The sequence below is a fragment of the Schistocerca gregaria genome, chromosome 6 (assembly GCF_023897955.1).
Source record: "Schistocerca gregaria isolate iqSchGreg1 chromosome 6, iqSchGreg1.2, whole genome shotgun sequence".
NCBI classification, from domain to species: Eukaryota; Metazoa; Arthropoda; class Insecta; order Orthoptera; family Acrididae; genus Schistocerca; species Schistocerca gregaria.
The window spans coordinates 295,380,458-295,393,948 of record NC_064925.1 but is presented as its reverse complement, the minus strand read 5'-3'; the positions used below and the strand labels follow the sequence as shown (position 1 = coordinate 295,393,948).

Sequence of the window (13,491 nt, the reverse complement as noted above, 5' to 3'; positions counted from 1 at the left end):
GACCCTACATTTCTCCACCCGATAGCGGAGGTCGAGAAATTTGCACCCCAGCTCTCCGCAGAATCGTCTGAGCCTCTGGTTTAAGCCTTCCACTCGGCTCCAAACCAGAGGACCGCGATCGGTTCTCGGAACGATACTACAAATAGTTAGCTCTGATTCCACCCCGCGAGCGAGGCTTTCCACCTTCACCAACTCCGCCAACCGCCTGTACGAACTGAGGATGACCTCTGAACCCAGACGGCAAGAGTCATTGGTGCCGACATGAGCAACAATTTGCAGTCGGGTGCACCCAGTGCTCTCTATCGCCGCCGGTAGGGCCTCCTCCACATCTCGGATGAGACCCCCCGGCAAGCAGACAGAGTGAACACTGGCCTTCTTCCCCGACCTTTCCGCTATTTCCCTAAGGGGCTCCATCACCCGCCTAACGTTGGAGCTCCCAATAACTAATAAACCCCTCCCCCCGTGTGCCTGCTCGGACCTTGCTGAAGGAGCAGCCACATGTCCACTCACAGGCAGAGCGGGCGATGCCACACGGCCAGCCTCCACATTGACCCTCCGCCTCGTGCGCCGCGAACGCCGCTGAACCCGCCACTCCCCTTGGGGAGAGGGTGGCCCAACCGCGCCCGGTACCCGCGAAGATGTCTCGACAGCAGGGACAGTGGGTGAAGCATCTAACACCTGGGGTGCACCATGCGACGCACCAGACTCCCCACTGCCGCTACACTCCGAGGCAGCAGCCTGAAGACGGCTGACCGCGGCCATCAACACGCTCAGCTGTTCGCGAAGAGTGGCCAGGTCCTCCTGCGTCCGTACACAGCAGCCACACATCCTAGCCATCCTAAGAAATCAATTTACTATAGAGTGTTAATCAGCTTTTAACTAGACTGCTAATTCACTAAAGGCGGTTGATTACTGACTAAACTGTGATTGCTAACCACTTCTTGTAGAAACAAGGAAAATAGCACTACCTGTCTCTGGACGTGCCGTCATTCAGTTTCTCACTGCATAGCAAGAAACTGTGGGGATTTTTCACAAACGCTCGTGCCAAGTCTATGGAGCCTGTGCTGTCTACAGAAGTACAGTTAGTCGCTGGGCACGGAGGGTGAGGTCATCAGAGGGCGGTTCTGCGCAGCTCCACGATTTGCAGCAGTCGGGGAGACCATCCATGGCTGTCACACGTGACATGTTGCAGTGAGTTTCCACTTGTTTGGGCCATTAAAGTACGTCATTCGTGGAAGATATTTTGAGGACGATGAGGAGGTGATACACACAGTGAAGCACCTCCAGGACAAGGATTGGTACCGAGAGGGCGTACATGCCCTTGTTTCGCGCTGGAGGAAGACTAACAATGGGATGGAGATTACGTGCAAAAATAGGATGTGTAGCTAAAACACCATTGTATGTTTTATGTAATTCTCATTATGACCAATAAAGAATTGTTGAAGAAAACAAAGTGCAGTGTATTACTTTATGGGCAACCCTCCTACAACATACACACTTTCCGATCTAATTTTACTGCATAGTGAGCGTATATGAGATGCGTGCTACCGTCTGTCGGGATTTATGCCATGGTTCAAATGGCTCTGAGCACTATGGGACTTAACATCTATGGTCATCAGTCCCCTAGAACTTAGAACTACTTAAACCTAACTAACCTAAGGACAGCACACAACACCCAGCCATCACGAGGCAGAGAAATTCCCTGACCCCGCCAGGAATCGAACCTGTGAACCCGGGGTTTATGCCATGCAAATGGGGATAAAAGTCTGGTGCAACGTGCTGTCACCTAGCGGCACTGATGTAAACTTGTTGAGAGGTAAGGACTAGTTGTGCACGGCATGAGGCGTGCACGTTGTGTATCAAATGCGTATGTATTTGCCCTGTAAGGGAATTACATCGCGCCAGTTGCGCTTGCGCAGAAGCTCCTTAAAATGAGCACAACTGAAGGAGTGCTCGTGACCCTCTTGCCAAGATTCACAGAGTCTAAAGGAGTAGCAATGTAGCACAATACGATAGTTTTAGTGCCATGTATTTTAGATTAGTGCATCTACATTATGTTCAACAGCATTCAAAGAAAAATAGCCAATAAATCCGCAAGATCTCAAAAGTTATGGTGTTCACATACTCTTGTGCCCTTACACTACATCCGCCACTGATCGACTCTCAAGCCAGGGCGACACGCGAGTTGACCATCACCCCATAGAAAGAGGAGGAGGAGGTTAGTGTTTAACGTCCCGTCGACAACGAGGTCATTAGAAACGGAGCGCAAACTCGAGTTAGGGAAGAATGGGGAAGGAAATCGGCCGTGCCCTTTCATAGGAACCATCCTGGCATTTGCCCATAGAAAGATTTTTCCTAATATTTTCACATAATTGTACTCAAGTGAGGGGTTGATGAGGGGGTTGGGTGGGGGCTCGGAGGGTGGATACTATGTAGAACACGTCAGGGATTAAAACCACCAAATTAACATTTCTCTACTTTTTAATAACCCAGTCTTGAAAATTTTGGACTGACTGGGTGTATAATTTTGCTGCGCGCGCCAAATTTCGATTAGATATGGGCAAGTGTCTCGTTGTATTCCACAGCAAAGACGGTGAGCGTCGAAGACAACAGTTCGTGGGCGGCAGGCTAGTATTTCGTGAGCGTCATTTGCATTTCACCTTCTCTGTCCCGTCCGCTTGCATGAAACCGAAAGCGCGAAATGAAGGGAATAACACCACTTCGCATTCCGCCTCTGTACCTTAACAATTACTCTTTGGCGGCTCGCGCGTATACGTGTGTGTGTGTGTGTGTGAGAGAGAGAGAGAGAGAGAGAGAGAGAGAGAGAGAGAGAGAGAGAGAGAGAGAGACAGTGAGGTGGGGAGTGGGTGTGCCGACACACAGCCGTGAGGTCCGGGAGCGGAAACGCAGCAAAGCACTTTCCTCGCGACCGCAAACTGAGCTCAGTCGCTGAAACTATTTTCACAAACGACAATGGAGGCAATAATCCCTTTACGACAGCGTAGGACTTGCCGAACAATACGTGCGCAATATGACCGTAACTCCCACCCACAAAGTACAGTCCGTTTACCACAGAAGGCTTGCTAATCTCAACTGTTTCGATACGTACGCCTTGACTCTCGTTTAATGACAGGAATCGCTTCGTTGTAAAATATCGTCACTCTCAAGGCCACCACAAAGGCGTATTCAGCTCAGAGTTAATTTTACATACAAACTTCTTTTAGAGGCTCTTTCTGTAACTGTAGGTGTCACTTTGAGAAATTCATGATACAAACAGTGCTGTCTCACAATACATTTATCCAGTACTGGTTTCGATCGTAGACCATATCCACTGTGGAAAAAAATATCTACTGCGACAACTTCACATGGCATAAATGGTTCAAATGGCTCTGAGCACTATGGGAGTTAACATCTGAGGTCGTCAGTCCCCTAGAACTTAGAACTACTTAAACCTAACTAACCTAAGGACATCTCACACATCCATGCCTGAAGCAGGATTCGAACCTGCGACCGTAACGGTCGCGCGGTTCCAGACTGAAGCGCACAGAACCGCTCAGCCACACCGGCCGGCTTTTATTTAAAGGGTATACAAAGAAGATAACATCAATAAAATATAACTACTGAAATGTGAAATGTAATACATACGATCTATAATATCACACAAAGTATTTAATTAAATCTGTTATATAGTGTCTTACAGGACACATCGCGTGATCCCGGTAAAACACTTTCATTCATCATTAAAAATTTCCAAAATAGTACTGACACATCGGCTACAGAATTACAGAGGCCACAAACGAAAATAGTAAGACTGGTGTGCTCTTTCGTACAATTTTATTTGTAATCAGCGTAATAGACACATATTCGTACCTGTTTACTATCAAGGAAATTTACTGTGCTGTCCCTTTTTAATAAAAAGAATTACAAAATTTGTCCTTATTCTCTCCGTTCCCGTCTAAAGAAATCATTTAATGAATTTATCGTCTGTCTCACATCCCCAGTAGGACTTTTGAGTGCTTCGGCAATTTCTTTTCCTTCTGGGATTCTTCTATCAGTCACTTTATATTGTCTTCGTACGATTCCATTGTTCACGTAACTCGTGTCAACAAAACTATACAAACTGTCTGACGACAGCTTTGTGCACTGCCAGTTCCGAAGCGGAGAGGTCACGAACTTGCTTTGAGGGTTCGCTAGAAGACCGACAACCAGCGGAACAAGAGAAAAGACATGCGAATGCGAACGCAACGCGACCGAACGCCGCTTACACACGCGCGCCCAGCGCGTCTACACCAGAGAGAATTCTCGTTCGTTACTGCACGTTCGCTTGTGTTCGCGTCGGTGTAAAGGGGCTTCTGATGCGCCGGCGATGGTGATGAACTCAAGTGCAGGCAGGAGTGCAGCGTGTGGCAGAGGCGGTGACAAAGCAGGGGCGATGACGCTGCGCGCGCGCGTGTGTGTGTGTGTGTGTGTGTATGTGGTCGACAACACAGTGGGCGCCGAGCGTGGGAGAGGCGGCTCGTGTCGCAGCCCCGGGCACCCTACGAGAGGCTGGGTTGCTGGTGGGGGCGCGGCTGACTGAACCCTCGTACTCGCAGCCCAGACTGGTGACAGATAACTGGCGACAAGCCACGTTGGCCTCTCGGCCACACCGGACCCGTTCTCTTCCCCCTAACTTTGGATGACTTTACGCCGCTGACCCACGGACTGTCCATCCGGACGGATTGCGAGAGCCAGGTGTATGTGTGTGTGTGGTCAAGTCGGCACTCCGGAACACGTCGTCCTGCACTGTCACTGGCTTTCAAGGACACGAGAACCAACTGTTAGCGAGGATTTGTATAATTTAATAAGACAGCAAGATGAGTGGGTGAGGCTGAATAATTTAAGCAACGACATTTCAAATGTGCTCGACGAACAGTTCAGGGAGGATCGGTCTTATGCACAGGTCAGACTGGCTGCACAGGTTAGGCAGAATCAATGGAGTGACACTGACACAGACTCAAATTCAGACTCAGGTTCAGATTCAGTTGTGGACGATAGGAACTGAGGACACGGTATGAAGGTTCTGCCATCCCAAGAGCGACTGGCTCGAAGCCAATTCCGAGCCTTCACACTTGGGTGTGGATGCATACAAGTAGATGTGTTTTAAAATAATTCATATGATTGTATAACCACTATGTATTGCTTAAAACTGTTCCTGCTTTGACAACTAATGTTAGTATATACTGTATTGGTAACTATGTGTAATGTTTTGGTAACTAATATTAATGTACTCCTTAGATTAAGAATTAGCATAAATTGCTCATGAACACGGTAGTATACATTATTCTTGTCTTCTTGTATGATTAATAACAAGTTATACCCAGACTATTATATTCTCTGCAGTGTATTACTTGTTGTCCTTCTTTTTTTGCAGTAGTGTAAAGATCGTATATAGACGTTTAAAGGTACAAAAGCCACGTCCACTATGACAGGCTCCAAGATTTGCCGAGCCCTCATGTGGGTGTGGCTCACTGTGGAATCACAGCTTTCGTTTTTAGTCATTCTTGTTTTGCCTATCTGCTAAGGAAGTAGATCTTTAAGTATACAAATTATCTTATGTAAATTTATTTTTCTTCGATTTTATATATTTCTTAAACTTCAAACATTTTTAATTCTTTTTAGAGTTTCTTTGTATTAACAATACATACAAAAAAAAAGAATAATAAACAGAGGAAGACTAGTGGCACACCGTGCTAGAAATCTGGTCCACCTCCATGTCGCTAGGGACGGGCAACGGTGTGAGAACTTATATGACCCTCTAAAAGTTCTCACACCGGCTAACAGACCTAAGTGCCACTAACGCTACATATTGTAGTAGTAGTACAACCCACCATAGATACTGGACGGTGGGTTTCTCTGTAAGTTAAATAATAAAAAAAAAAGAGTCCATCCGGACGTCAACGTTGAGCGTACCGAGTTCATCGCGTTCGTGGACGTTCAGAAGCGTCGCGGCTTGTGCGTTCGGTGAGCGTGCTCTGGCATAGCTCGGGGACCCCTGGGGGTCCGCGGACCACCCTTTGGGAACCACTGCAGTCTACTTGGTATCAGCGATCGCAGTGCGCTCCGGCGGCAGTTGTCGCCTGTATCTGGTTCGCAAATCACACAGTTTGGAATCGGTTACAACGCATTTCCCGTACGTTCGAGTGAGAGGAACAGGCCAGCTTAAACCGATACCGGTATTTTAATTCCGAGTAACCGGTATATTTCGGTATTTATTTGGTCTCCTTTACAGCAGGTGTTTTTCACTTTTTTCTAATAATCGAGGAAAAAAATCGAAATACGCATTAGCCATTGCAGCAGTGCTAAAATTCTTAGTGTTTAAAATTCAAAAAAATTTTCAAATGGCTCTGAGCACTATGGGACTCAACATCTGTGGTCACCAGTCCCCTAGAACTTAGAACTACTTAAACCTAACTAACCTAAGGACATCACACACATCCATGCCCGAAGCAGGATTCGAACTTGCGACCGTAGCGGTCACGCGGTTCCAGACTGAAGCGCCTAGAACCGCAAGGCCGCACCGGCAGGCTCTTAGTTTTTAAACAAACATTTTTAACCCACTGAGTTGTTAATGGTTTTCCCCATAGTCGACCCTATATTTGCTATTTCAATTTTAGAAGACCAGCATCTTTGTGTTACACATTTTTCTCAAAATACCATAAATTTTCTGATAGCAGTTCTTTATATATGTATCCTCACTATTTATTGAGGTGACGAGGAGTGAAGATAATAGCGTTTTTGAAGTTTTTGTTGGTGCCGTGTATCAGAAAAATACTAGACATTTCTCACGTTCATACCATGTATCACTTTTCTTCTTCCTTGCATTGCCCACTTCCAACAATTTCTGGATGGCGTTTTCTTGACACAATTGCCGGGAGGGGGGAAGCGGGGCAGAGGGGAAGAGGGTTTGTGATGAATCTCACGAAACCTGAAAACGATTGATTATAACTCACAAAATATCGAAAAACTCGAGTGTGTTATTACACCACTAAACAGATCGATTTCTCACCATTACAATAGTGTATAACATGTCGCGCCATCTTTTAACAGAGAAGAAAAAACACTAAGAAGAAGCTATAGCTGCTCGGCCCGTCTCACAGCCGCAAATGTAATAACGGACTTGAAACCTGCGACACGCTGTGGGTCGGCTGTATAAGCCAATAGGTAAAAAAAAAAGAAGTAAATTTTATTCGTAAAATTTGCGTTGGTTAAAATACCTCCTTACTATACAAAATGGGAAAAGTGATCAGTGCTACTTTAATAACAATGGCGACAAAAACGAGCAACAAAGATATGGAAAAAGACTTGTGCAGCATGGCTGAGCCAATAATGTCCCTACCGCCGTGATTCAGTGGCTAAATGTAGGCGTGAGCGTGCAGTGCGCAAGACGCGCCCCCATCTGGTCCATAAAGAAGTTTGTCGCTTTCGTCGCCGGACCTCCGTTGTATTTCACGGTGACACCAACCGTAGTCTCGAAATATTTTTACGTAATCAAGTTGCAATGAAGTACAATGCATCATTTGCTTTTAAAGATCTTTTTTTTAAATAATAAAAGACGATGCGTATTTGGCAATGGTAATAAATTAAAAAATCAACAATTCACTCTTAGTATATAGTAAGAATAGAAAGTAGCCGATCTCCTGCCTGTGCCTACATACTATGTTTCTATCTGCTTGTAGCCCTTGAAAACGGACAAATTAACACAAAAAAGAGAGTTCTGCAACCTCAGTTTTCACCCTTTAGAACTGACTATCGGTAATATCCAAATAGAGGTATGAACCCGATTACAACATTATTTTTGAGAAGAGATTCGTAGAACTGGAATCAACAGGAAAATACTGGTGATTTTTTGTAGTATTCAACAACCTATCACATTCCGATGAAAAGCGGCGAGCGGTGGATGGTCTAAGTTTCCTTTCATTTGCCTGTTTAATTTTACTGCTATCATCTGCAGTCTAAATTCGATTAATTGTATTTATAAAGTAATATATATACAGGGTGTTACAAAAAGGTACGCCCAAACTTTCAGGAAACATTCCTTGCACACAAAGAAAGAAAATATGTTATGTGGACATGTGTCCGGAAACGCTTACTTTCCGTGTTAGAGCTCATTTTATTACTTCCCTTCAAATCACATTAATCATGGAATGGAAACACACAGCAACAGAACGTACCAGCGTGACTTCAAACACTTTGTTACAGGAAACGTTAAAAATGTCCTCCGTTAGCGAGGATACATGCATCCACCCGCCGTCGCATGGAATCCCTGATGCGCTGATGCAGCCCTGGAGAATGGCATATTGTATCACACCCGTTCACAATACGAGCAGGAAAGGTCTCTACGTTTGGTACCGGGGTTGCGTAGACAAGAGCTTTCAAATGCCCCCATAAATGAAAGTCAAGAGGGTTGAGGTCAGGAGAGCGTGGAGGCCATGGAATTGGTCCGCCTCTACCAAACTTTTCGGACACACGTCCACATAACATCTTTTCTTTATTTGTGTGTGAGGAATGTTTCCTGAAAGTTTGGCCGTACCTTTTTGTAACACCCTATATATATAATTGGAATTTATTCGTATGCAGATTCTTATTTCTTGTCTGAACACTACCTTTCAAAGCAATCTTCAGCAAGGTCGACATTATTCCTATATTCCTATTGATTTGTCAACGAAAAAATTGTATTCTCTAGCTCTTCGTCTTCCAGTCCGACCCATTAGTGTCCTCCTTCGTGGCGTAACCGAAGATAATAAGGGAAGTTGTAAGTGTTTAAAATGAAGAAACTGAAAGTCAGGAGCTTACTATTTTGTTTTTTATGGGCCCGCCCGGTTGGCCTTGCGGCCTAACGCACGGGAAGGAGCGCCTGGTCCCCGGCACCAATCCGCCCGGCGGATTTGTGTCGAGGTCCGGCGAACCGGCCAGTCTGTTGATGGTTTTTAGGCGGCTTTCCATCTGCCTCGGCGAATGCGGGCTAGTTCCCCTTATTCCGCCTCAGTTACACTATGTCGGCGATTGCTGCCCAAACAAGTTTTCCACGTACGTGTACACCACTATTACTCTACCATGCAAACATAGGGGTTACACTCGTCTGGTGTGAGACGTTCCCTGGGGTTTCCACCGGGGGCCGAACCGCACAATAACCCTGGGTTTGGTGTGGGGCGGCGGAGGGGTGAAGTGGACTGCGGTAGTCGTCGTGGGGTTGTGGACCACTGCGGTTACTGCGGGGACGGAGCCTCTCCGTCGTTTATAGGTCCCCGGTTAACATACAATACATACATACATACAATACAATAACTTCTATTGGGGGGAAAATGAGTAGAAAGTTAGTTCCGTTTACTCTTAGACAAAACTAAGCGGAAAAAAGACGGCAACAAACAACGTTAAGTACAGTCTGTATTGCACTCAGTAGCTTCGTTACTATGATGTTTTGTTTTCAACTGCTGACAACAGCAGTGACTTAGCGGTTGTGGCATTATAGCTGTCCTATATGTGTGTGTTACTGCAAACGAACGATCTGTGAAATTTAAATGTGATCGTCTCTAGAATGCGATATCATGAAATGTTGTTACTTTCGTGAGTCTTTTTATTACTGAAATATTTCTATATTATCGGAATATTCCCATGTTATTGAAATAATTTTTCGATATCTGTTGAGTTCTTGGATCGTTTGAAGCACGCCATTGGAGAAGTGCGCTGAGAAACAAATTTTGTGTTAACGCTGGCATATTATAACTTTTCCCTTATGACAACGTAATATGAAAGCCGTTGTGTCACGTAGAGTAACCTCTGATGCAGAATGTGTTGCATTACAAAACCTGTACAGTAAATTCATCGACCGCAATTCTGTCAAAATTATGTAGAATTACCTCCAGCGGACATTTAAATGTATTGTTAAATAAAACAGTTGCATTATTATTATGAAAGTCCACATTCCGATTACTGTCTCTTCGTGCTGATTGTTTCTGTCTCGCTCTGCGCCTTTCACTCCGATCCATTAGTGTTCTCTTTCCAGCGCTTTCCTAAAACAAATACAGTTTTCGTGCAATAATGAAAGGCGGAAATCGTAGATATTGTGATTTCCACTGCTGACAACATTATCGATCTAACAGTTGTCGCATTGTTACTGCCTGGCATGCGTGTGTTATTGCAAATGAACCATGTAAACATGAACATCTGCAGATTGAGATTTCATGAAACGTTATTAATTACGTGTGTCATTTCTAGCATAGCACCTGTTCGGTCGTGGGACAGAAGTTGGCAGCATTTCAATTTTCGAAATTCACCTACTGGAGTTTTTAATGCTCGACACAAAAGCTATCAACAGAGTTATGAATATGAAAGCATCTACTTCCTTCTTAACAGCTACGTAAACACTAATTTTGTTTGTGCACGTCTATGGCAAAGTACCTTTCCAATTATATAAGTTTCATTGGCCTTCTTCTATACTTAATATTACAAATCGGTACCTCGGTTTTCGTTCAAAAATGTTCAAATCTGTGTGAAATCTTATGGGACTTAACTGCTAAGGTCATTAGTCCGTACGCTTACACACTACTTAACTTAAATTATCCTAGGGACAAACACACACGTCGGCTGGTGTGGCCGTGCGGTTCTAGCCGCTTGAGTCTGGAACCGCGTGACCACTACGGTCGCAGGTTCGAATCCTGCCGCGGGCATGGATGTGTGCGATGTCCTTAGGTTAGTTAGGTTTCAATAGTTCTAAGTTCTAGGGGACTGATGACCACAGATGTTAAGTCCCATAGTGCTCACAGCCATTTGTACCATTTTTGAACAAACACACATACCCATGTCCGAGGGAGGACTCGAACCTCCGCCGGGACCAGCCGCACAGTCCATGATTGCAGCGCCCTAGACCACTCGGCAAATCCCGCGCGGCTCAGTTTTCGTGTTCACATTATGATATTTTGATTCTATGTATCTTGAAACTGAGAGTCAAAATGTTCAGTCTTTATTATACTTCTACGTTTATTATAGAAAACAGTAGGGGAAAAAACGAAAATCGGTTATTTAAGTAACCGGTTCTTTTGAGCAGTTTGAACAGACAGGTTAAACGGGCGTGAACAAAACGATACAATCGAAAACCGGTTCTTTCAGATTAGCCGCCGTCCCTAACCGCCAATGCCTCGACCTGTGAGAATCGGAATTTAGCCAAATAGAACGGGGTGAATGGGCCCCTACGCTGGTGGTGTACTCCTGGGACAGTATTCTCGTATCCAACAGAAAGCGGCCGCGGGGAAAGCTCGCATCTTGCGGCTAGGCCGTCGGTATTTCCTGGGGTCAGAGAGACGCGGCAGAATGCGCGCTGTGCCGCAGGATCTAGGCACCGACCGCCTGCGCGTGGTCCCTCTGAATCGCAGGACGTAGGCACCGACCGACCGACTGACCGCCTCGTGGCTCCGCCGTGTCCCGGGGGCGGTGTCCTGCAGGGCTTCCCAATTGGCAAGAGCGGCGCGGGTCGCCGGGGGTCAAATGGGCGACCGTGGCGCCTCGCAGCGGGCGCCGGAGAAAGTGGCGGCAGACGGAGCTCGCAATTAGCCGCCAACTGCCGGAGGTATGTATTATTCATCAGCAGCTAACTGCTCTTTAATGGCGAGGGGGCGGGGTCCGTGTTTGTGTGGTGCGCCGGGTGGGGCCGTTATTTGCAGAGGCGGAATCCCAGTAAAAGTGTATCGGGCAAAGTATGAAGGCGGAAATTTTGCTCTAATGAACGGCCGACTTCGGCGTACGAATTCCCCCACGCGTCTGGCTCAAATAAAACCGAATACTGACACACGAGCTTGGATATTCTATCATTCATCCACATCCCACACAAATCAAAAAAATGCACGCTACAAACAACATTCTTAGTAGCCTCGCCTAAGGCTGTTGATGGAAGAACAGGTAAAAAGAACACAGCTACCTTCTTTTTTATTCCTTGAATTAACAAGAAAACGTTTTCCGTTCTCAATCGTTGTACGATATGCAGGTTGCTTCTGTAATTTGCCAGAGTTCCAGTTCCCGCCAGTATAGAACCTTTTTTTTCTACGCGATTAAAAATTTGGCTGCAGTTAATATGAAAAACGGACGTTAAAAAAATACGGATCGAGTTCGTGAATCCCATGTAACGATATATTTGTATCGCAAACCGAGGTTTGCTTGTGTTCCTATAAACATTTGTTCAATATTTAACACAAGATGATTATGACAACATATGAGCCCCGCTTTGTGGCCGTTTCCGCCATCTCTAACCGTATCTACCTATATTTAATCCTGTGTCATAAAAATATAATAATGAATATAGAACAGCGGAAATAGGACAGATCAAATGGTTCAAATGGCTCTGAGCACTATGGGACTTAACAGCTGTGGTCATCAGTACCCTAGAACTTAGAACTACTTAAACAGGACTAACCTAAGGACATCACACACATCCATGCCCGAGGCAGGATTCGAACCTGCGACCGTAGCAGTCGCACGGTTCCGGACTGTGCGCCTAGAACCGCGAGACCACCGCGGCCGGCCATAGATGTTGTCAACCGATGATAAAATCATGTTAATGATTTTACCACAGTCACGTAGAATGTTTTGAATGGAATCTTCGCCATTTGACTGTAAATTGTTTTCTTGTTTTACACAATCATGATTTCTAGCCATTCTCGAGTGCACGTTAAAATATTACAATATATCTGACCTATCGCATTGCAGTTTTGAGCTCAGTTGCTGTACTTGCATAAAATAATAAATAATTAAGGATGTGTGGTCTTTTTGTAAGTACAAAACTCTATGTTTTGTTTTAACGCCAAAACATATTTCACCTCAGTTGTGACATTGTTAATGTTTTTTTTTCTTTTCTTTTTCTGAAACACTTATCAGTAGATTATGTTTCGATTAGGGAAGTGTTACATCAGATTTTGTTGTTATTTAAATTATATATGCACTGTAATAACAGCACTTTAGTAACATTGTTCCTCTGTTATAACAGAAATATTAGTGTGGTTCCGCCATAGTACAGCTGACATCAGAAGAGAGCAAAATTAACAGTATTTCTATGGCACATAACCGTAACATACGACGTAACTCCCCATAGTACAGTCTTTGACAGCACGTCCACAACGGAACAGGACGCCATTTCCATAGTAACCCTCGATTATCCACGTAAACGCTGGGGCAACGACAATCTTTGGTGCAGATTTTTAGTTCTGAGTTTAGAGGGCAGCATACTCTATTTCGTACCAATGAACCATTTTAATAGTATAATTCATATTCATTGACGAATAATGATCAATAATTGACATTATGATGTATTATAACTGTAACTGTTCCTTCGTAGTTATGTATTAAGTTATCAAATCATGAACGTATTTTCTGATTGGCTTCATATGATGTCATACTCAGAACGGTGGGTGTGTCCAGCCCTATTAATTAATACCTGTTCCTCTATGCAGTCAGCAGTTACAC

The 13,491-nt window shown here is 44.9% G+C and overlaps 1 protein-coding gene across 2 annotated transcripts in view; it reads right to left on the bottom strand.

Moving 5' to 3' along the window:
- LOC126278455 (E3 ubiquitin-protein ligase TRIM9) overlaps nt 1-13,491 on the bottom strand; it is a 712,180-nt gene that overhangs the window by 302,144 nt on the left and 396,545 nt on the right. The window lies entirely within an intron of this gene.